We start from the raw sequence: 26,281 nt of genomic DNA, 5'->3' as shown, positions 1-26,281 counted from the left end.
TATTTCTCCCCTCACCTGGGTTCATGTTCATTGTATTTTCTGACTTGTTTGCCATTGACATGCGAGTGCCAGCTTTACAGGTCACATACAGAGGTTATCTACAAATATTTGTTCGCTTTGTTCAGGTCCAAAAAAAAGAAGACATATGGTCATCCTGGATTGTTGCATAATAATACATGCCATAAATGATTTATTTTACCAATAATTTTTTGAAAATGGAGAAATCAAATAGATCTGCATGATAGTAATTATTATAATAATTTATATTGTATATTTCTAAATATTATAATAATTCACTCACTGCTCCCAATAACAGAGATGATTAGAAGTGAAATAAACATATTTAGAACAGAAACAAAATCCTTAAATTGACAATAATCTTTTGAATTATTATATTTAATAATAGTAAAGGTAAATATGTTGTTGTGTCTATTATGAACAAAGTGTCTGAAACATTCTTTGTTACATAGAAGAATAAAATGGTGTTCTTTGTTTCCCCTGTACATCTTGTAATGGTAAACAAACTGTGGTTGCTCGCTTTACATAACCATCAGACAATCCCTTATCCAAGTGAGCTGTAATAAGCTCTCAGTACATGGCACTAATTCACTATTTTTGTTTGTGATCTGCCTTTACTAAGAAGAAGATGACGCTGCCCGATTCTGATCAACAGACAGAAATATGCTGCCAGACCATCGGACGTTTTGCTGGTAAAAGTTTGGCTTCTATACAATAAGTTAGGCTATTAGTTATAATCTGACCAACATGATGTAGCGTTTGGTCACACTACACCTCTACTTGCTGGAAAAAGTAGTTCAGTACTGGAAAAGCTACTCTGTTTTAAAAGCAGCTGAGCTAACTTCAAGCTCCTGAAAAATGTAGTTACTTGCTTCGCTACATGTAGTTAGTTACTCCCCAACACTGTGAAATACGACATACAAAATAGTGACACTCAACTGTCATTGAGAAATTCCGATAAACGGAAGAAATGTGGCTGCAAATAGCGAAAATATTCGAAGACTGCTGGGATCCGAACTCAGAACTCACATACACAAGCGTTACTCCGATAGACCTTATTCACGCTAGTGCCATCTTTGATGTTTAATGGGAATGAAAATGAGGCTGTGAGGGATAGACTTCTCTTCACTGAACACAAACGATTTAAAGCTGTATAAAATCTGATTTTCGACAGCTCATGTTGCCTGGAGTTCTTTGTATACTGAATGTTCTTGGACAGATATTTTATCAATGTTTTGTCTGCAGAATGATCCAAAAACTATTTAAACTGCAGTGCAGCCCATTGAAGAAAAGGTAAGTCTATCCCTTACAGCCTCATTGTCATTCCCATTAAAAATCAAAGATGGTGCTAGCGTGTATATGTCAGAGATCAGTCAAGTTCATTGCAGTCCACCACTCAAAGAGCACTCTCCCCAGAATTCTAAATCACAAACACCTGGTCATCACTTATCACCTCATCAGCCAACTCATAAAAACACTCACCTTGTATCCAGTCTTTGTCAAGCCTCCAACAGGAACAGACCATTTCTCCCTGAGTCCTGATATCGCCGTCGATCCTGAAAACCTGAGTATTCCGTTTTCTTACCTGATTCATACTAACCCTATGCACTGTTGTTCTGCCAACTCCAGATCACTTATCCGATTCCTGAACCCTTGTCTGAGATCTGATCAAACCGGCCCGATTGCTCCTAGAAAGAGAAGGAGTTAACGAACTGATACAGAGTGAATGTTCTACAATCCAAGTCATTTGGATTTCCAGTTGTTCTCCGTGCAACGAACTATCTTCACTAAACCAGCACCTGAAAAGTCACCTGATACTTACCTTTCACCTTCTATACTTGAATAAAACTATATTTGAATCACTTACCTCCGATCTCCTGGTCTCTACCCTGACAGTATAAGATATCTGTTTAATGTGACGAGAGTTTATTGTTTCTTAAATGGTCAAGAAACAGCCCTCTTTCAGCTCAAGTCCACCTCACAACTATTTTGAAAAATGCAAATCAACTGGGCATGGACAGCTGTGAGAACAAGTGACCCTCCCTCCCCTTTTGGGTGGGGTGGGGCAGGGCAGGGGAGAAAGAGGGGAGTGATCTCTCATCTCAGTTGCCCATGCCGGATCTTACTAAATATCAGGATAAAGTATGACAAATTGTAAGACTTGTATAGCTGGCAACGTTAAAGTCTAACTAAATATGTTGAATGCCGTCCGTTTTTTCCCATTAAGGATCACAACACTGCTTGTTTCAGCACAGTTGAGATCTCAAAACATTTTTAAAAGATACAGCCATCAGAGTGAGGGAAAGAACACAACTGTATGATCTCGTCACTCAGCATTATTTCACCAATGCAGTTAACAGCATCAAAGATTCTCACATTTGCTCTTACCATAATGCATAAATAAAGTATACACTGTTTTGTAAGCTCTTAGTACACAGAATACTGGTCATTTTATATCTGTAATTTAATGCACAAGTAAATGCCAAGGCATATGTACTCTGTATTAAAAATATGTTAATGTTTTTTACACTTCTGAGGCTTAATCCAATATATTGATTCACAATTATAAGTGCTTAGATCAGTTAACACAATTACTGGATGGAAACCATGTCTCAAATGAGGCCCAGTCAGAGACAGTCCACCTTACCGCATATCTCAAAACACTCGAATGATTGAAAGACTATCCTGTCCCTCTGTCAGCAGCATGCAGTTGGGGGGACTCACGTCAGTACTATCAACTCTGTCAACTGACACCAAACACTTGAGAGTTTTAAGCACTGGTCACTTGGTTTAATGAATAATCATGAGAAAGCCTGTTCTCATAGGATATTGTCACACAGTCTCATTAATATTAATGAGAATCTGATGACATGACAATGCACTACAATACAGTTACAAGTCACATCATGTGACATTGACACAATGTTGATTTTAAACCCAGAAGCCAAAAATAGTACAAAGAAAATCCCTAAATTAATTTAAAATAAAGGATACTTACTTTGTAACATCTCAGAAAATGTGACCCTTTAAATCCAGACCTGGGGATCCCCCTTCCCATCATTTTAGCTGTCTCCCTATTTAACATACTAACAAGCTAATGTGTTGAATCAGGTGATTTAATTAGTGAGACATCTAAAACGTTCTGGGAAAGGGGTTCCACAAGAAAGCTTTCTAACTGGCAACAGAGGTATGGGTACATCTTTCTAGCAATAAAAAGTCACGACAGTATCTAAGCAAGATGCTGAATCCATGGCACAATAAAGGAGTTCGACATAGACTAACAAAACAAGAGTGTTTAAGTGACAAAAACCTTAAGCTCTTTAAGCATTAAACAAAATAATTAACTTGAACTTCAATTTAAAGGAGATTAATGAAAACCTGATGTTTAACGGCCGTGGCACGATAGGTTTGGAGTGAGCATTCATTTTCAATAATTCTACATCCGTCGTCATTCATCCGCTACAAATTTTTAATAAGAAAACTAATATGACAACATAATTAACCAAGTATTTTGATGGGAAGTAATATATTGTTACCTCACGAACACCCCAAAGGCCTTGTCTACAAATGGTTGAATGTGAACAGTAAAAATTTAACAAATACACAAAAAATAAATTAACAGATTTTAACAACACTTGGTTTTAACTTACCTCTGAATTTATGTGCTTCTTCCTCTGTGACTTGCATTCCAGCTTATTTTAACTTCAAGAGAAGATCCTCCATCTCAAACTGATGAGGGCCATTGTGTCCTGTGATCCTCAGTCAAGCATTTGCCAAAATGCCAATTTTCGCTCTCATAAAAAATAAAAAAATTAATCCTGTGTATAGCGTGGCAGTTCAATTCAGTTTGAATAAAGCCACGCACACTGTGAAATTACCTATTGCAGCTCTTCAGATGTTGTTGTTGTTGTTTTGTTTTTTGAAAATAATATTAGAATTTGTGATCTATTTTAAATAAAAATGCACAAATAAAAAAAAAAATTTGATTTAGATTTTTTTTAAACTGCATTGTTATCTTTAAATAATCCGTGAATTTGTTTAATGTTAAAATCGTCATATTAACAAGCTAAATGTAAATATTAATAATGCCTACTGTAGTTTAAATACTTTTAGAACCAGAAACAGTCAGTGTACATATAAGTTGTGTTTTTGTTGTGTTGTTCACCTCACATATGACCATTGAACACAAGCTATTTTACTGTACACATTTAGGATTGCATTTGAATTTATGTTTGTTTTGGGAAGTTGTGTGTTCATTGAATTGTTGAGATCTGATTATGTAGCTGAAGTATAAAACAATCATATAAAATCTTGGGAAATAATGCAATACTGCATACTCAGAAGCAAGCACAAAGTTAATTTCAAGCACTTGCAGGTTTTGCCAGCCTTGAACTAACCCATCCTCCAGGCAAATGTCTGCTTCCACTCTTTTGTTCCTCTATTTCAGGAAATTGTACAGACAGGGACCCTTTGTGAGTCTAAAATGTACTTGTACCTTATCTACTGTGGCTATAAGTGTACATACTAATACGTTATGGTGCAAGTATGACCCAAAGAGGGTAAAACCACTGTAGTACCCTACACACACACACAATTGGCTGATTAGATAATCACTTGAATGCCATGATGTCCTAATAAAGTGCTCATTGAGTGTATTCTTGTTAAGTTTGTATGAGAAACTATTGTGATATTAATGGAATATTCTGGGTTCAATGCAAATGAAGTTCAATTGACAATATTTGTAGCAATATAATGATTACCACAAAAACCTGTAAATGTTAAAGAACTCACTGTTTCAAACTGTTACATCGCCACACGATGTAAACTATATGCGTTTTAACATGAAAAATAATGTCCAAGCTTTAACAGAAGAATTAATGTAAGGGAAGTGACCAAATTAAGCCCACCCAAATCTAATGTTCCCCTTCTGTCGCTCTCTCCACGTTGTGTCGGAGTAGCGACACTAGGGGTCTCTCTTGAGCGCCGATATTCACCTCTGATCTTATTGAAAAGGGCCAATGGGAGTTGGCAGTCAGTATTTGCATACCCGGCCCCCGGACATACGGGTATTTAAGCGGGGCAAATACGGGAGTTCATTCAGAAAATTTCTTCGAGCCGATGGTCTGTCTGCAGTTTGCTGCGAGTTACACGCCACTTAAGCGTTCCTGTTTTCCTCTGACGATCTGCATGCTGTTGGATCTTGACGGCGCACAACAGCGGCTTTCTCCTTCTCAGTGCACGGCGTGCATTGTTGCCCCTGAGCGCCGACAGCGCGAGACACGCATACACACACACTGTGTATTAAAATACTTTTTACTAAAAGAGTAATTTTCTCTAAAAGAGCAAACACAGCGGCATTGAACGTCCTTTTAAGGACGCCGTCTTTTCAAGATGCCTTTCCGCGCCTGTGTCGTTCCTGGATGCGGTAGAGTGCTCTCTGCTTCAGACGGCCACAGGCGCTGTCTCGTGTGTTTGGGCCGCGATCACACCCAGGCGGCGTTTGTGGATGGTTCATGTTCTCACTGCGAGAACATGACCATGACCACGTTAGCGATCGCGGCTTGCTTTCAACAGAAAGCAAGCCACCCCAGCTGCACCCCGCATTGCTCCTTCTTCCCACGGGATTAAGGACGGTGCGGTTGGCGCTGGGGGCGATTTGGGGGTGGCAGCGGGTGCAGTTTCGCCGGGTAACTCCCCTCGAACCTCCCGTTCCCCGACACGCTCGCTGGTCTCCGTCCACGCTCGCGGCGATAGCGGCTCGCCTCACGGCCCGGCAGTCTATCCTCCCGAGTCCGAAGCAGATGAGCTCGCCGCTGCATCGGAGAGTGTGGTGTCTGATGCCGAGGGCTCCCCTGGACTGCCGTCTTCGGGCCAGCAGGCCCAGGCTGAGGCCGACGCTCAGATGTCCGACATGCTTGCCCCGGCCGCCTTGAGCGTGGGGTTGGACTGGAACCCTCCATCCTCCCCACAGCCTTCTCGGTTGGATGATTGGTTCCTGGGGGCAGCGCGCCGTTCTCGGCCTCGCATCCCCCCGGTCCCTTTCTTCCCGGAGGAGCATGATGAGCTGACGTCTACGTGGAGAGCCCCGCTCTCCGCTCGTCTAGGTGCCACCCGCTCCACTCTCTCCACCCTCGACGGCGGAGAGCGCCACGGGTACGACACGATTCCCCAGGTTGATAGGGCAGTTGCGCACCATCTATGCCCCGGTAGCCCTACCTCCTGGCGGGGTCGCCCCGTACTCCCATCCAAGCCCTGTAGGACATTATCCTCGCTTAACGCGAAGGCCTACACTACGGCTGGACGCGCTGCCTCTGCCCTGCATGTGATGGCCCTCCTGCAAGTCCACCAGGCCAAAGCTCTCAGAAACATGCACGGGGGTGGACCTGACCCTGATGTGCTGCAGGAACTGCGCTCAGCGACCGACCTTGCCCTGAGAGCGACGAAGGCCACAGCGCAGGCACTCGGACAGACGATGGCCACCCTAGTGGTCCAGGAATGCCATCTTTGGCTCAACCTGGTCGAGATGCGTGAGGCTGACAAAAACCGCTTCCTGGACACACCTGTCTCCCAGATTGGCCTTTTCGGTGACACCGTCGAGGACTTCGCCCAACAGTTCTCCGCGGTGAAGAAGCAGACGGAGGCCCCGCCGCAGACATGCCGCTACGGGCCCTGCCCCGTCTGCCCGCCGAGGGCATCCCCCTGCGAGGAAACCAGCTCCTGCTCCGCCTCAACTTGGGCCCAGCTCTCAGCCCCAGCGTTGAGCACTCCGCAGGTGGCGCACGCCCCCTGTCTCACGAACCCCCTCGACGACCCAGAAGGCTCCCAAGCGTTCCTGAGACAGCCGACCCAGAGCCGAAGACGTTAGCTCCGGAGGTGGTGGGAGGAGAATCCTTTGTTTTTTCCTGACGGGGGCTGTGGTACCCACATTCTCAATAAAAGAGCTATTTCCTTTGCCTCTGGGTCACCTGGCCCGCAAATGCCGTTTTCACGGCAATGTGCTTTCAGATCACAACAGTCCCGGTACACCGGACGCGGCGATCCCGCCTTCCGCCTGCCCACGACTGTCCCCTGGCCAGCCGGTTCAGACGAGTCCAGAGGACGCCAACATCAGACCTCCTCCTCAGTCAAGAACCCGCCCCCTGCCGGGCAAGCGGAGCAAGGTAAGTGCTTTGAGTCTATTCTCAGCTCCTCAGCCTCAGGCCGCAACGAAGCCACCCGACGCTGCATTACCTGTTCCGTCCCGCTGCGAGGCCCTGCCGGGTACGTCCAAAATACCTGTTCCGCCCCAGCACAGAGCTGGGAAGCGTGGCTTTCGCTTCCCAACGCATCACGCTGGCTGCACCGGACCATTCGAATCGGTTACGCAATTCAGTTTGCCCGGCTCCCGCCCCCCTTCAGGGGCGTCCGCTTCCGCGAGTACACGGCGAAGCGCCAGTTCCCTGCGCACGGAAACCGTGACCCTCTTAGCCAAGGGCGCGGTAGAACCCGTCCCTCCAACCGAAATGAGGAAGGGTTTCTACAGCCCTTACTTCATTGTACCCAAGAAAGGCGGCGGCTTACGACCAATCCTGGACTTGCGAGTTTTCAATCGGGCCTTGTTAAAACTCCCGTTCAGAATGCTTACGCAGAGAAATATTCTGGCTGCCGTTCAGCATCTAGATTGGTTCGCAGCGGTGGACCTCAAGGACGCATACTTCCACGTCTCAATTCTGCCACGACACCGACCCTTCTTACGGTTCGCGTTCGACGGCCAGGCGTTTCAGTACAAAGTCCTCCCCTTCGGCCTGTCTCTGTCCCCTCACATCTTCACGAAAGTCGCAGAGGCGGCCCTTGCCCCGCTACGAGTAGCCGGCATCCGCATTCTCAACTACCTCGAAGACTGGCTCATCCTAGCACACTCTCGAGAGTTACTATGCACACACAGAGACCAGGTGCTCTGGCACCTCAGCCGCTTGGGGCTTCAGGTCAACTGGGAAAAGAGCAAGCTCACTCCGGTTCAGAGCATCTCTTTTCTCGGGTTGGAGTTAGACTCACTCTCAATGACAGCACGTCTCACGAGCGAGCGTGCTCAGTCGGTGCTGGACAGCCTCGCTTCCTTCAAGCCAGGCACAGTGGTCCCTCTAAAACTTTTCCAGAGGCTCCTGGGGCATATGGTGTCCTCCGCGGTGCCATATGCATCGGGTAAGGATCACCCCCGCCTGCCTCAAAACACTCCGACCCTGGACAGACCTCTGCTTTTTACGGGCAGGAGTGCCCCTGCAGCAGGTGTCCCGACGCGTCCTGGTCACAACCGACGCCTCCCGGTCCGGGTGGGGTGCCGTGTGCAGCGGGCACGCAGCAACGGGCCGTTGGAAAGGGGCCCCGCTGTGTTGGCACATCAATTGCCTGGAGTTGCTGACCGTCCTTCCTGCTGTCAGGAAGTTCCTCCCGTTAGTTCGGGACAAACATGTCCTCGTGAGATCAGACAGCACCACGGTGGTGGCATACATAAATTGCCAAGGCGGCGTACGCTCCCGCCACATGTCACAACTCGCCCGCCGTCTCCTCCTATGGAGCCAGCAGCGACTCAAGTCGTGCCACTCACATCCCCGGCAAGCTCAACGTCATAGCGGACGCGCTATCACGACAACGCCTGCCCGGCGGGGAGTGGAGGCTTCACCCCCAGTCGGCCCAGCTGATTTGGGAACGGTTTGGCAAGGCCCAGGTAGACCTGTTCGCCGCCCAGGAAACCTCCCACTGCCCGCTCCGGTACGCCCTAACAGAGGCTCCCCTCGGGACAGACACGCTGGCACACAGCTGGCCCTCGGGGCTGCGCAAGTACGCATTTCCCCCAGTGAGCCTTCTTGCACCAGTGCTGTGCAAGGTCAGGGAGGACGAGGAGCAAGTCACGTTGGTGGCCTCCTACTGGCCCACTCAGACTTGGTTCTCGGAACTCAGGCTCCTCGTGACAGCTCCTCCCTGGCGAACTCCCCTGAGAAAGGACCTCCTCTCTCAGGGACGGGCACGCTCTGGCACCCGCGCCAGACCTCTGGAACCTCCACGCCTGGTCCCTGGACGGACGCGGAAGAGCTAGCCGGCTTACCGGCGACCATTGTGAATACCATCAACCAAGCCAGAGCCCCTCTACCAGGCACCTTTACGCCCTAAAGTGGTGCTTGTTCGCAGATTGGTGTTCTTCCCGAGCCGAAGACCCGCAGAGATGCGCGATTAGGTCAGTGCTTCTGTTCCTACAGGAGAGGCTGGACAGGAGGCTGTCCCCGTCCACCCTCAAGGTGTATGTTGCCGCTATCGCCGCCCACCACGATCCTGTAGACGGCAAGTCTTTGGGTAAGCACGACCTGATCCTCAGGTTCCTGAGAGGCTCGGAGGTTGAATCCCTCCCGGCCAGGCCTAGTTCCCTCCTGGGATCTCTCGGTAGTCTTGGCAGGACTCCAGAGACCTCCCTTCGAGCCGCTCAAATCAGTTGGACTCAGGGCCCTCTCTCTTAAGACGGCCCTGCTGATCGCGTCGCCTCCATTAAGAGGGTCGGGGACCTGCAAGCGTTCTCTGTCAGCAACACTTGCCTGGAGTTCGGTCCGGCAGATACGTCTGTGATCCTAAGACCGCGACCGGGCTATGTGCCCAAGGTTCCTACCACACCATTCCGAGATCAGGTAGTGAACCTGCAAGCGCTGCCCCGGGAGGAGGCAGACCCAGCCCTTTCGTTGCTGTGTCCAGTGCACGCCCTGCACATTTACCTGGACCGCACACAGAGCACCAGACGCTCTGAGCAGCACTTTGTCTGCTTTGGGGGACGGCAGAAAGGGAATGCCGTCTCCAAACAGAGGCTCGCCCACTGGGTTATCGACGCCATCACACTGGCTTATCACACCCAGGCCGTGCCCCTACCCTTGCAGGTCCGAGCTCACTCAACAAGGGGTGTTGCGTCCTCGTGGGCACTGGCCAAGGGCACCTCCCTAGCAGACATCTGTAGAGCTGCGGGTTGGGCAACACCCAACACCTTCGCGAGGTTTTACAACCTCCGCGTTGAGTCGGTTGTGTCTCGTGTTTTCTCAGGTCCGAGCCCGTGAGAACTTCGGTAACACGTAGACCGACTGGCCGGGTGGATCGCTGCGCCCAGCGCCCTTTCCTGACGTCAAGGTAAAGTAGTGTGCCTTCTTCCCAGGGCTCCCACTCGAGTCGGGCCCCTGGTCGATTCCTTCCCAGCCCTCCGGGTCCACGGTTCAGCGGAGGAACTCGCCGACCCAAGCCACTGCGGGTACCCTGATGGCTACCCTGTACTGGTATAGGTGCTCCACAGGTAAGGCCTCCTGCTCGGACTCCCCTGTGTGTAATTCCACGGTTCTGTCCCCTTACGAGCGGACCCCCGTGTCTCCCTTAGGCAGTTACAGCTACCTCGGTCGCCGTGCTGTAGCAACTCCCACCTTTCGAGGCTGGATCTACCACCGCACCATACTTTCCACACGAGCACTAAGACGGCCGTGTGACGTGTCTACCACTTTTCCTCCCCAAGAAAAAGGACAGGTGTGGTCTCCGCGAGGGTCTGGGTAAGACCCCTTCCCTATATGCGTGTAAGGGCCCTGGCCATGATTGCTCTATGCGAGAAACATAGAGAGAATGAGGCCCAGCCAGGCTGGCCCGTTCCCATGTTGGCAAACATCGCCTTGTTCCCTCCCAGGGTAACTAGAAGGACTCCGATGTTCTTATGGGGCATTGGGGAAGGGTACGTGCAGCCAGGTACGGACGATGCATGGCACTGGATGAAATCCCTGCCCGCCTCTGTATCGGGCGGTCCACGTACAAGGTTCAGCGCATGGCAAGATTGGAATGGGTCCCCTAGTGTCAGCTTCTCCGACACAACGTGGAGAGAGCGACAGAAGGAGAACGTTTGGTTACGTATGTAACCTCCGTTCCCGAGGGAGGGAACGACACGTTGTGTCTTTCCTCCGCCATGTCGCTGAACCGAGCCACTGTTGTGGCCGGACCATTTCCGGCTCCTCAGAAAAATCCTGAATGAACTCCCGTATTTGCCCTTTTCAATAAGATCAGAGGTGAATATCGGCGCTCAAGAGAGACCCCTAGTGTCGCTTCTCCGACACAACGTGTCGTTCCCTCCCTCGGGGAACGGAGGTTACTTACGTAACCAAACGTTTTCTTATATAAATGTTGTTTCTGTGCTTTCTTCCATGTAAAATGTTCATATGTAAAACATACATAGATTTACACTCACTCACCACTTTACAGTAATAGGAACATTGTAGTCTTAATTAAGTGTCCGACTAGTTATTCTGCTGTTTTAGCCCATTCACCTCAAGGTTCGACGTGTTGTCCATTCTGAGTTACTGTAGCCTTTCTGTCAGCTCAAACCAGTCTGGCCATTCTCCGTTGAACTCTCTCATCAACAAGGCATTTCTGTCCACAGAACTGCCACTCACTGGATGTTTTATGTTTTGTTTTTGGCACCATACTGAGTAAATTCTGGAGACTGTTGTGCAACCCCAGGAGATCAAGCAGTTACAGAAATAGTCAAACCAGCCCATCTGGCACCAACAACCATGCCACGGTCGAAATCACTGAGATCAAATTTTTTCCCCATTTTGATTGTTGATGTGAACATGAAGCTCCTGACCCATATCTACATGATTTTATGCATTGTACTGCTGCCACATGATTCACAAGAATAAGTAGGTGTACATGTCTATGCATAGACATAAGTAGGTGTACATTTATGCATTGTACTGCTGCCACATGATTCACAAGAATAAGTAGGTGTACATGTCTTCCACATAAAGTGCTCGGTGAGTGTATATATTATATGTATACATTTAAAAACATAAAATCTGAATGAACAACTTAATATCACTACCAAAAGAAATAAGTCAATACCAAAACAACCATAGCTTGTGACAAAAAAATTATTCGGTACTGATTCAGGTTTGGCAAATCAAGTTAATCTTGCCCTTATATTAAAATGTCAGCACAGAAGAATTCTAGACATTACTAATTTGAACAGATGAAAGTCACAAAAGTTCACTCAATAAAATGACACTTTTTAAAAACACATCCATGTTTTCTGATATTACAAGACTATTATTTCAAAATGATAAAATACATATACTCAACACATTGTCCAGGGAGAGGAAATTGCAATTTGTCTTCCTGGTCACATAGTTTGGGATGTAGCCAAGTTTTGCTTCAATCCAGAGAGTCTTTTTGTGTTTGTTTCAGTATTGACAAAAAAAATAGAGGACAACAATTTTTCACTCTAAATACATTATAATTGTTTTGTTTTTTGTTTTTTTTTAAAGGCAGAAAACTCATGTCAACTAAATTTCAGTAGGACTTGACAAGGTGCATTATGTTTAAGTGTTTAAAAGGTGTTTAATTTGTAAGTGTATTTTCTGGGGTTAGATTGGGGAACATGTACCACCCAACAGAAAAGAACATATAAACAAATAGTTATTACATAAATGATTTATATTTACACAGTTAGAACTCAACTTGACTTTTATAAATAAGTGTCAGTTGCCTATATATTCATTTTTAAACATATATATATATATATATATATATATATATATATATATATATATGGGAGAAAAGAGTATGTGGCTTATATAGTGCATGTAAATGGGAATGCTGCTTTCTCACAATAAACTACTCTCTGGAGTCAATGTAAATGTAGTCAATGTGGTTCTGTGGCACTATCAAAACCTTTAGTGTGGTCCGTCCAACTCAACATGGCAACAGGTTTGATTGGGCTCGACCAATGATGTGAGATTGTTTCTGTTTTTACAACCAATGGAAGATGAAGAAAGTTATCAAAAAACTCCTTGAAAACTGCGAGTATTCAGATCATTGACTCATCATTTCAGCTTAAGAGATCTAATTTGTGATTCTCATTTCCTATGTTGTTTCCTTTTAGAGTCCAAGGATGGAGAGTATAGGAGAGAGAGAAAGGGAAAGGGAATGAGACAAGAAACAAATGCAGTGAGAGATAAAGAGAGGCGTAAAGAAAAAGCTAGAGAGGGAGAGAGGCTCCAAGGTGATGGCAATTTTATTGATCACCTTGTCAAGAGTCTGGTTTTGAGAGCAAGGCCTTTGCCACTGACATTAACCTTGCTGCTCTGACACCAATAACAGCTAATGCCTGCTGAGAAGTGATTGATCTAACCTCTTCCCACTGCACAAGTTCACACACATACACATCACCTCACATCATGATGCCAAGCTTTAACAGAATGAATCTGGTGAGAGGAGAATTTGCTTGTCAATACTGACAACAGTCTGCCTGGTCACTCACCGATCCTCTCATATCTGATCAGTTGCATTATTGTTCATTAGTTCACCAGGACAGCATTGCTCTGCCCTCACCAATTAGACTGTGTGACCTTGCCTTCAGAAATATACCCTGCTATTCACCTGGCAAAAAAGCAGTGGATTCTTGTAGAGATACTATTCTCTAATGGTAAAAACAGGTCTGGAATTCCTTGCTGTGGGTGAGGTGTTGAGATGCAGGTCACATTCGCAGGTAGTGAACGTACAGAATGGTGGGTGAATTCCAGAGCCTCCAGACAATAGGGCCACTGTTGAATGGAAGCTCTTTCACATGGCCTGGGCAGAGCAGAGAGGGAGGGGCCCTAGAGGTGTACTGACAGCTCATGTCATCCCACCCCCGTCTTAGTTTATTTTTGAGAGTCACAGTCATTTCAGCATGGTGACGGTAGGATGGTGATGTTCAGCTACTGACACACATTCACAAGCTCAAGCATGACATGCCAACACCTTGATATCCTCCACTATCCACGTCATATTTGTTGGTGTGGAACTTTTTAAAGAAAGTTTTTACTGCATTCAAAGCCTGAGATCAAGGTATTCACAAACAAGGAAATTTGCGCTCCCAGAAATTGGCTCTACAGATTTCAAAAGAATTTGAAGACCTGTTTTTCAACAACAAAAAAATAACAAACCAGTACCTTGAATCTTTTTTGATAAGATATTTTGGAAAATTTGAAAATTATTTCAAAAATTTTGTTCCATTTACATTGTTGCAGTAGCTCCTTTAGGAATACACACGAAACATGAAAAATGCATGCCCAGAATGCACTGTAAGCATCTGCCTGATTAATACATTCCAATTAATTAATCTATTAAGGACAAGCTGTTTTCAAAGGTAATAATGCAGATAATGAAGTTTAAAAAAAACATCACAATACTCTATGCCAGCGGACACCAATTAGTAGACCGATTTGTTTCATCTGGACCACGAGACATCATTATAATGGTTGCCCCATCTCACCATTTCTACACTTAAGGTTAGCAGTGCGACAAAACAATGAAACAGTGAACATCGCAAGAACTCTGGAGTGTAGATAAAACTGATCTTTCAGCACTATATCCTTTAATATTTTTCTCTAGCACCAAACACTTCATAACCTTTCACGCTCCACACGCGTTTCCTCTTTCCACTGGCATGCAACATAAGGCACTGCATAGTAGAGGTGCAGATGCTTTTATGTTAAAGACAGTAGACAGTAGCAGAGAAATACAGTGAGCAGCAATACAGATGGACTCCAGCATCTTTCGCTAAAATACACAGCAGAAAATGAAAATGAAGCAGAAAAGATATTCATGTGTCTGATATGACTCTAAGCTAAGCAAGGTTTGTGATGAGACAATTTATTGTGGTTTCAGAGCACCTTTAGACTGGAAACAATTTTTTTTTTTTCAGTCTAAAATTAGCTTTATTAATCAACATGTTTCAAGCCTATTAATAACAGATTTTTGTTTACATTTTTGGAAAATGAATCAGAGATAACATTGTATGGATGGCAAGAAAGACAACTAAAACGTATGCGATATCTGATTATTATGAAAAATATTTCCATTATTTAATAGTCTTGATGAGACATGTTTTCTCCAGGGTGCAGTAAGAGAAACTCCAGCTGCATAGGCAACACGCAGCTGTATAGAGAACAAACCACACTTACCAACAGCAGAAAGCACAAGATGAAAAAAACGTTCTTGCTTTGAAACACAGCTTGATGGAGCACGAATCCGAATGCAGGGATCTCAAGATGCGTTTTTCTAAATTTCAAACTGTTTAACGTGACATATCCTAAAATGTTTATGATGCAACGTAATCAAAGTGAGATGCTCCAAAAGCGCCTGTCTGACGCAGGTGTACATTAACACATCCTTAGATAATCCTTTCTAATAAATCAGTCTCTGACAGATTTAAGAAGTCAATTGCAAATTGGATAGCTGTGAACTGTGCTTGTCTCATTCCCTTTCGCTTTCTCTCTCTGACTATTTCTCTCATATACTCTCCCATCCTTACAATCTAAAAGGAAACACCACAGGAAATGAGAATCACAAATGAGATATCTTTTAAACTGAAAGTTTGAATTTTGGCAAGTTGTTTAGGTATCTATTTTGTGTTTACACAAGTAAGTTTTCCAACAATTGTTTAAAGACAGATTGTTTAACTTTTAATTGACTATTTCACAGTTCCAGCATGTCAGAAGTTTACATTCACTAAGTTAACTGTGCCTTTAAGCAACTTGGAAAATTCCAGAAAATTATGTCAAGCCTTTAGGCAATTAGCCAATTAGCTTCTGATAGTCAATTTGAGGTGTACCTGTGGATGTATTTTAAGGCCTACCTTTAAACTCAGTGCCTCTTTGTTTGACATCATGGGAAATTAAAATTAAATCAGCCAAGACCTCAAAAACAAATTGTGGACCTCCACAATTCTGGTCATTCTTGGGAGCAATTTCCAAATGCCTGAAGGTACCACGTTCATCTGTGCAAATATAAACACCATGGGACCATGCAGCCATCATGCTGCTTAGGAAGGAGATGCATTCTGTTTCATAGCGATGAATGTAGTTTGGTGCGAAATGTGCAAATCAATCCCAGAACAACAGCAAAGGACCTTTTGAAGATGCTGAAGGAAACAGGTAGACAAGTATCTATATCCACAGTAAAACGATTCCTATATCGACATAACCTGAAAGGCTGCTCAGCAACGAAGAAGCCAATGCTCCAAAACCGCCATAAAAAAGCCAGACTGCAGTTTACAGGTGCACATGGGAACAAAGATTTTACTTTTTGGAGAAATTTCCTCTTATTTGATGAAACAAAAATGTTACTTTTTGACCATAATGGACATTGATATATTTGGAGGAAAAATGGTGAGGCTTGCAAGCCGAAGAACACCATCCCAACCATGAAGCATAGGGGTGGCAGCATCATGTTGCGGGGGTGCTTTGCTGCAGGAGGGACTGGTTCACTTCACAAAATAGATGGCATCAAGAGGAAGGAAAATTATTTGGATATATTCAAGTAACATCTCAAGTTGTCAGTCTTGAAGTTAAAGCTCGGTCACAAATTGGTCTTCCAAATGGACAGTGAACTCAAGCATACCTCCAAAGTTGTGGCAAAATGGCTTAAGGACAACAATGTCATGGTATTGGAGTGGCCATCACGAAGCCCTGACCTCAGTCCGAAAGAAAATTTGTGGGCAGAACCGAAAAAGCATGTGTGCGCAAGGAGACCTGCAAACCTGACTCAGTTACACCAGTTGTGTTTGGAGGAATGGGTCAAAGCAACATATTGTGAGAAGCTTGTAGACAGCCACCCAAAACATTTGACCTAAGTTAAACAATTTAAAGGCAATTCTACCAAATACTAACAAATTGTATGTAAACGTTTGACCCACTGGGAATGTAATGAAAGAAATAAAAGCTGAAAGAAATCATTCTCTCTACATTATTGTGACATTTCAAATTCTTAAAATGAAGTAGTGATACTAACTAACCTAATGGGGAATGTTTTCTATGATTAAATGTCAGGAATTGTGAAAAACTGAGTTTAAATGTAATTGGCTAAGATATATGTACATATATTCTATATATGTATAAAAATACATTTTTATCGATTTACAACCCTAATTTGTAGGTTATTTCTAGATTGTTTTGTTTGTTATTTTGGGCTGATTCTGGCTTATTCTGGGTCCTCCTGAAGTCCATAACCTCCTTCTGCTTTATCTGAAAATTAAATTTTACAACATTAATTGACTGACTGCATGCACACACCAGTAAATTGTAATAAACGCAACAATGCATTATTGTTTGTAATGGGGAAAGTTGGGCAAGGAGGAGGCGGGAACCAGTTGAACAGTAAACGTAAGTCTTAATGGCAAACATGAATTTAAATCTTAAACACAAACACATGGACACACAAACACAGCAGCCACATGTGGCACTCTCTCTTGAACTGGTGACTCTGGCTCATCTTTATCCCCCTCCTGGCTGATTATTCCAATTCAGGGCCAGGAATGTGTCCTTACGGTTGAGGGGGAGTCTTCCCCTTTCACCCTTTGTAAGCACACATGCCACCAGTCATGGTCACAGTCTTGAATAAAGCCCTATCATCAAGAACAAAAATGAATTAATAAATACATAAAGGGCCCTTTTAACATTTCCAGGATATGGAATGCAGCAGTAAACTATAGGTACACTTCTATAGCATTGAATGGGAGACACAGCAAATATTATTATTGCATTCCCATTTTCATCAACTGCAAAAGAAAAATCCAACTATTACATTTCCATAGCTTTCCAAAAGAGGAAAGAATAGAGAAATGGATTAAAGCTGTCAGAACAAAGAAAGATGACAAATGTATTGTCACTGCCTCAGAAGCTGTATTTGAAACCCTATTGCAGCATTGTTGACTTTTTTATACTGTAGTGAAAGAAATTTACATTAATTCATAAAAAAAAAAATAACTTTATTAAAGTGGAAATTCATCATCACAGTCTGTGGAAAAAGGTACTTTAGACAAAATAAAACTCCTGATGTGGATTGTGACGGCAGCAGTGTCCTGAGGACATTTTGTGGATGGAAATCCACACAAACTGCCTGGAACACTGAACCGGGTCAGTACGGGTGAATCTAAGTCTTCCTCCAGGTCACCCACCAGAGTTTATTCACTTTTGCCATCATCCATATCATCTCTGTCTGTGTAGCAGCACATCCCTCCTTAACTCTGTGTTTGGAACATTCCATTCTTGCAGTGCCAGTGTGTTTATGTGTTTTGCTTGCTCTTTCTCCTCCTTTTGAAATGCTTTCTGGTTCTGGGTGACCTGAAACTGAAGTGCTGTGAATCTGATTGAGACCTCTTCATGACTTCTCTGTAAAGACAAACAGTCCATTTTCAGAAACATTCAGTTCGGCTCACATTTCATGACGTTAACCCAGCTTGCAAGGTCAGACACTGGACTTTTGGCTCTTTATCTATTACCAGACTGCCTTGCAACTTCCTTTTGGCAAACTAGTGGGTAAGCCACAACAAAATGAAAGAAAAACTGAAAGGAAATATGGTAATTTCATCTGGCTGTATCGTCTTCTTACTGCTTCAGAGGCAACCTAAGATCATTCTCTCAACATGTGGAAAATTCCTCATGTTTTCCTAACTTGTTTTTGGCAAAGTTTTTGAAAGGTTTCAGAGCGAAGGTTATGGAGATTTTGTACATCTAGAGACAATACTATATTCTATATATCTTTCCAGTCTGTACTCAATGGGAAGATGTGTCACATATGGCCTTCATGAGTTTATCAGTAAGTATTCACTGACAGACATAATTTTTGGTTTGGTGCTCTTGATCCCAGCTAGGCCATTTGCATCAGCTGCAGAATGACAATGCGTCGTAAAATGTCCTGACCAGGAATTTGCGGCCCCCATGCAAGTCAATAGAAACGGGACCACATAGAAATGTCATGGTTACTTTCGTAACCTCCGTTCCATGATGGAGGAAAGAGAAGTTGTGTCGATGTAGTGACACTAGGAGTCGCCCTTGGGAGCCCCAATCACTTCTGATCTTTGCGAAAACACTAATGGGAATTGGCAAATGGAAATGACATGCCACTCCCCTGGAAACATGGTATAAAAGCTGGCTTGCAACCACTCATTCAGGTTTTGTGCTAAGGAGCCGAGACAAGGTCCCGGCAATTTCAGCATGTAGTTCAGTGTTGGGGCAGGAGGGACACAATGTCTCGTTCCCTCCATCAGGGAATGGAGGTTACAAAAGTAACCAGGACATTCTTTATCTGTCACTCACTCAATGTTGTGTCAATGTAATGTGATATGGTGAAATGCCATAGCAATGATTTCAGTGACCCAGTGGGCGATCCTCTGTTTGGAGACAGTGCTCCCTTTCCGCGGTCCACCAAAGCTGCTCTGAGCTTCTAAAGCCCTGCGTGCGATCCAAATAGATGTGCAAAGAACACACCGGACACAGCAACGCCAAGGCTGGGTCTGCCACATCCTGGGGCAGTGCTTGCAGGTTCACCACCTGATCCCTAAATGGGGTCGTGGGAACCTTGGCACATAGCCTTGTCAGGGTCTCAGGAACACATGAGAGAAGCCCGGACTGAACACCAGGCACGTTGACAGAGAACGCCTGCAGTTCCCCTACCCTCTTGATGGAAGTGAGTGCAGTCAGGAGAGCAGTCTTCAAAGAGAGTGCCTTTAGCTCCCTGTTGGAATCGAAGGACAACAGAGAGGTCCCACGAGGGGATGAGGTGCAATGTGGGGGGATTCAACCTCCTAGTGCCTCTCAGGAACCTGATGATCAAGTCGTGCTTCCCTAAATACTTACCGTCTACTGCATTGTGATGTACTGTCTACTGCATCGTGATGTGCCGAAATATAGCGGCTACTTACACCTTCAAGGTGGATGGGGACAGCCGCCTCTCCGGCAGAAAGGAAAGCACTGATCTGACTGTGCATCTCTGGGGGTCTTTGCGTCGGGAAGAACACCACTTTGCAAACAGATGCCACTTCAAGGCATACAGGGGACTTGTAGAGGGAGCACTGGCCTGAGTGATCGTGTCTACCACTGCAAGTGGTTGGCCACTTAGGTTTTCCATGTCCCATCCAAGGGCCAGACATGGAGGTTCCAGAGGTAATGTCATGGGTGAAAGATGGTGCCCCATCCCTGTGAAAGAAGGTCCTTCCTCAGAGGAATTCTCCAGGGAGGGGCTGTCGCAAGTAGTGTGAGGTCCGAGAACCAAGTCTGGGTGGGCCAGTAGGGTGCTACTAGGAAGACCAGCTCCATGTCCACAACATCTGTGCAAGTAGGCTCACTGGGGGAATGCATACTTGCGCAGCCCCAGGGGCCAGCTGTGTGCCAGCGCTTCTGTGCCGAGGGGAGCCTCGGTCAGAAAATACCAGAGGTGACAGTCGTAGGATTCCCCGGAAGCGAACAGGTCTACCTGCGCTTGACCGAATCAAATCCAAATCAGCTGGACCACCTGGGAGGTGGAGTCTCCGCTCTACCTTGAGCATGACCTGCCACAACAGCGCGTCTACACGCTGCCTTGGCGGTTGATATATGCTACCGTCACCGTGTTGTCTGTCCAGACCAACACATTCTTACCCTGGATTGAGTCTGAAGCCAGTGCTCAAGTGGTCTTATCTGCATCAACCCGAGCGGCGTAACCACTGCTGAGGATGCCATATGTCCCAGGAGCCTCTGAAATAGTTTTAGTGGGACCACTGTTTTCCATTTTCTCAGACAGTTCAGCACCGATTGCGCTCATGCATTCTTGAGGTGCTGCATCATTGAGCCAAGAAAAGAGAAGCTCTGAACCAGGGAGAGCTTGCTCTTTTCCCTGTTGGCTCGAAGCCCCAACTGGCTGAGGTGCCTGAGCACCAGGTCCATGTGCACACACAACAAGTCCCAAGAGAGAGCTAGAATAAGCCAGTTATCGAGATAGTTGAGGATGTGAAAGTCCACTTCCCTTAATGGGGCAAGGGCTGCCTCTGCGACTTTCATGAAGGCGCAAGGTTACAGGGAAAGACCGAAGAGGAGGGCTGTACTGGTATAAAAGCAAACCGTAGGAAGGGCCTGTGTCGATGTAAAACCAGCGGTCTCATTTCAGAACTCAACCGGGGCACAGGAGCGTGCTGGGGAATGTGAGGTCCGTGGGGGGTTTTCCTGTGGAGAAGCTCCCATTGAGGTCCCCAAATGTCCCCAGTGCAAACCGTCTCTGCCTTATCCCCGTAGGTAGAAGGACCGAGGCGGGGAGCTGCTGGGGTGGCTTTCCCTCTGACGAAAGAAATCGTGACTGCAACGTTGCCATGGTCATGTTCTTGCAATGAGGACATGAACCGTCCACGAAAGATGGTTCCGAAGAGAAAATCTGAATGAGTGGTTGCAAGCCAGCTCCTTTAATATGCATGCATATTCCCACTGGCCTTTTCTCAAAGATCAGAGGTGTTTGGGGCTCCCAAGTGCGACCCCGAGTGTCACTATATCGACACAACTTCGAGTGAGTGACAGATAGGGAACCAAATTTTAGTTTATAAACCATACTATACATATTTTTGTGCTATGTTTGGGGGATTTGAGCACTGGACTACTTCAAACCCCTCATTTTGTGATTTAAAGCTAATGTGTATGTTATTAATGTTTAAATTTGTGAGAAGTGAGAGTTCACCCAAAATAATAATAGTAATAATAATAATAATATGTTATTACTGACCCTTTGTTAGCAGGAAAGGAGACATTTTGAAGAATACTGACACTGCACAATTTTCCATTAAATAAAAAGTGCATAACGGCCGAAGCTGTCAGTACTTAACAATTTTCCATCATATCTAACATCATATTGTTTTGTGTTCCTAGGAAGAAAGCTAGTCAGCGCAAAATATGTTAGGTGGAATGTACCCTCACATCCGATTGATGCCGGATTTCTGCCAAACATCTTAACAGCTTTATTCTTCTACAGAACAAAGAAAGTCATGCAGGTTTGAAGCAATATGAGGGTGAGTAAATGATGACACAATGTAGATTTTGAGAACTATACCTTTAAGGATAAAATACTTAAAAAGAATAAGATTAAAATATTTCAAGAGTCTCACTTTTGTTGACATTCTGGATAAGTGAACACACAAGCATCTCTTTGAAATACTCAAGGATATGTATTAATCCAGCATTAATCAGATTCAGCTGTTGTAGAGAGGTGGTCAGGGCTGAGGTATGATTTCTGTCTAATGGCCTTAGCCTGGCTGCTGTGATCATGATTGGTGATCACATCAGTATTCTCAGACAGGGAGACACCCTTCAGCTCTTCCCCCCTGCTTTGCTGATGAAATGCTGCCATATCTGAGGGCAATGCTGAGAGCTCAGAGAGGTGGGAAGAGATTCTGTTGTAGAGGTTCTTTTGTACGCATTCGAAAAAGAGAGCGAGATGAAAAGAGTGAGAGCCTGAGAAAATGAGGCTAAGTTTGTTTGCTAGGTGCATACATGAGCATTTACAAAAGCACAATCATACAATTTTTACCATATGGTGTTTATCTGGCAGCTTCACCATCCAAAAAATTATAATTGCAAGAGAACTGGTACATGGATTATCAGATTTCTCTGACTTAAAGAAATAGTTCACCCAAAAATGTAAACACCATTAATAATTTATTATTCACCCTAATGTCACTCCAAATCCGTTTGACGTTCTTTCATCTGTGAAACACAAAAGGTGAATCTAAAAGTATTCACAGGGTTTACTTGCCATAATGACAGTGATTAAAGGCTCTGGTCTGTCAAGCTCGAAAAAGAAAATAAATAACACTACCATTAAATGTCAGTAAGAGTAAGAAATATGGTTTATCAATCTTACCTTGTGACCAAACTACATGCAAAATGAGGTTATGTTGTTTGGTCATGAGACAAGATCGATACGATGATGCAGTAAGAACCATTGAGGTTTGATGTTGTCAATGTAGCTGCCATATCTGATTTAAGCACTTTATAAATTATTTCAATTTGATTTGATTTGAATAAATAACAACTGAGATTTTGTTCTTTTAATCGCACAGTGATCGCATTTCTTCAAAAGACTTGGAATATAGTGCATAGAGTTGGATTGATTACTTTAACTTTGGTTTTATGTTGGAATGTACAAGATTAATTGAGTCAAAACACTACTTGAACATTGCAATTAGATTTTTCTTAGTGTCTTTTCCTGCCTTGGGCAACAATTAAACTGCTACTCTCACCTAAATCTTGCCATTACAACTCAATGCATTGGTTGCAACCCTCTACGTTCATGTTGGAGATAGAATTGCCATTGGCTAATACATTTTAGTTTTTAATCGCCAGACTTTTGACTATATTTAAATGTAATGCAACTAGAAAAGGTGTTAAGCAATTTTTTTTTTAATTTCAAATTATAATTGTAATCATATTTTGACTTTTTTTTTATTTACAAATTTCACATTATATCAACTTCTATGATGTCATGAAATTGCATTTTTAATAAAATATTCACAAGGTTGGAACCTAATAATGAAAATTAGGACTGTCACGAATATGAAATTTGGCTGATGATTAATTGTCATACAAAGTCAATGACAATCAAAAATAAAATATAAAAGTATATATTTTAAAATAATATTGAAATTATTGAAATAATTCTAAATAACTATTATACATCTCTCTTATTTGTCAGATTAATTCTTGGTCCATTTAATTTTTTCACAATTTCTTTTTTGTAACCCAGCCAACCTGTATAGCCATATTAGGGCCATACAACATGATTGCAAGTGTGATATTGCTTATATACAGTAATTAAATGAACAAGTAAATAAAACAATGAGGAAAAACTAAGAACTGTCACAAAAAAAAAACGCATTTGTGTATGGAACTACTTTCTTGCACCATGGATCAGAATCTGCCATTGCTAAAGATTCAAAGAACTATTTAGCTCAAAAGATGCGCACAAACCTCTGGTACTAATTGGAAAACATCACTTTAGAACTAGTAATGACCTTCCCCTGTCATCTTTATGTTTTGGAATGCATTTTGCTCGCTTCAAAAGAGGATTGAAACATCGCTACATGGGTCAATTATCAACACAGCTTAATCATTGCAGGTTTGGATGTTTACATATTCGATAATTGATATGCAGAACTTTTTTTTTTTTATTAATTTTATATTTTTTTTACAGTTCAACAGATAATTTTTAGACTGTTTTTGTACAATAATTACAACAACAACAATAATAGTCATAATAAATTGACAACGTTTGATTTGAAACGGTGAACATATATAAATGACAAGAGAGTCATTGCAAGAATGTAATCTATTTTAAACTAGGCCTACAGTTTAAAGGTTTAGGTTTATTTTAAGAAGATAAATGCAAATAGTTCGCTGGAATAAGTATACATTCTCAGGAAAGTGAAAAACAATAAATACATTGCCGCGATTAGAGAGTCAATCCCAAATGGCATCAGAATTATTAATCATGTTTTGTCAGTCTTTAGATTACAAGAACTGCCTGAAGAACCGCCTGCTGACAGAGCTACTATTTTTTAGTTTTACAGTGAGCAGCATATCTGCAGCCTATCATTCTGCAGCAATAAATTGCAAAAGCAAGTTACATGACCCGTGGACATCTCCCAGCACTGTTTCCTCTCACATACACTGCTGCAATGTCCGTCTTCCATACAATTCCAGAAACTCCCGCTAGAGGACACCAGTAATCGTGGATCCAATATTACAAACATGATAACCGATAAAAATTAAATGCTTGAATATCGGTAAAAAATATCAGAAAATACATTTATCAGTCAATGTCTAATTACAAATATCATTGTTAATACTATGGATACTATGGAAGAAATTTGGTGCATTTTCATAATTATGGACCAAGCTATCTGTGTGTAAAATCTGTACTCTTGTAATGCTTTCTAATTGTAGGAAGTTGTTTTGTTTGCCTTCAGAAATTCCAAAGAAGACCCAACTTAATCACACTGTCAGAATATTTCAATTTAACCATATCAAAATTTGGTGTTATTTTTTTCCACATACTGTATGTTACTGTTGTTAATATCATAATTTTAATCTGCATCCCAACCTCAAAATCAATGCTGTACAGTCAAATGTGCATTTCAATGCACATAACATGTAATATTGTTTGCATGGGTGCTACCAAAGCAGGTGCTGGTGCCACATTTTCAACAGGCCTTTTGACCAAAATGCATTAATATGGGTTTGGTGTTGTGGGCTTGCGGACGCGTGCACAACAGCACAGCTGCTGAAAAAAATCCTAGGGGAAACACTGTTTTGTGTGTGTGTGTGTGTGTGTGCGTGTGTGTGTGTGTGTGTGTGTTTGAGAGAGAGAAAGGGAGAGCGAGAGCGATCAAACGTGCGTGATTACCTCCGTCTGTCACACCTCCCAAGCAGGATGAACAGTAAATATATAGCTGTTTAACTCAATTCCTCATCTTAAGTGTTAGTCAGCTTGCTGAAGATACATTTCTCTTTGTAAAAAATAGGTGTCCAAGTGGGGTCTTCCCTGAGTATTTTGCGGTAGCCTGTTCGTTTCACTCCTGCACCATGTTGAATGTTACTATTATCTGAATTAGGTTCACAATGTGGAAACTCTGGTAGGTAAGCACCTTGAGTTTGTGTGATTACTTTGTCTGTTGTGTCTCTTAGCTGTGATAAGCCTTAATGGTGAAGATGTTTTTCCCAGTTGTAGTCTAGTAGTAATTTGAGCAATCATGGAGTGAGGCAATTGCAGATGACTTCAAAGAAACCACTTGCTGACTGGCAGTGCTGACTCAAATGAACATAAGTTCAACTCGCTCATAACACACAAAAATTGTCTTTTGTCACCAATTTAATGTCACAAGGAAAATGAAAAGACACATATCTAGCTCTTTTACACATCTGCACTGCTCTTACACTTAAGTTTACAATGGTGCAAACGCAAGCGGATTTATACAAAGATTGAAACATCTGAGTACTGCTGTTCTAAGACATCAGCACTCAAGGAATATCTCTCGTCCAATCAGATTCGAGGACCAGAACTAACTGTTGTATAGCAACTTTCACACATTATTTTCAGGCTTTCCGATTAACTCACAAGCCCTTATTTCTCATGAAGAAAGACTTTGAAATTTTGTTTCTTGCATTTTATCATCTCCACAGAACTAGAGTAGGTAGTCATTGCGAGTCATTAACACTTGTGAATGAACCCACAATGACAAAGGACATTTGCCATTACACGGTCGTTAAATTAAATGAATAAGTTTATACCTCGTTTATATTTTCACATGAGTTTGTCAGGAGCCTCCGTAGATGGTGTGCATGTCAGAGCGCTTGAGAAGCGGTTCATCTTCACACGCTCTCAAGACAGCTGCGGGTGATGTCAGCGGTGGGGTTTCATGAGACACTTTGAGTTCAACTGA

Source organism: Xyrauchen texanus, chromosome 9 (genome assembly GCF_025860055.1).
Source record: "Xyrauchen texanus isolate HMW12.3.18 chromosome 9, RBS_HiC_50CHRs, whole genome shotgun sequence".
Classification (NCBI taxonomy): Eukaryota; Metazoa; Chordata; class Actinopteri; order Cypriniformes; family Catostomidae; genus Xyrauchen; species Xyrauchen texanus.
Note: the sequence above shows the minus strand (reverse complement) of the source record.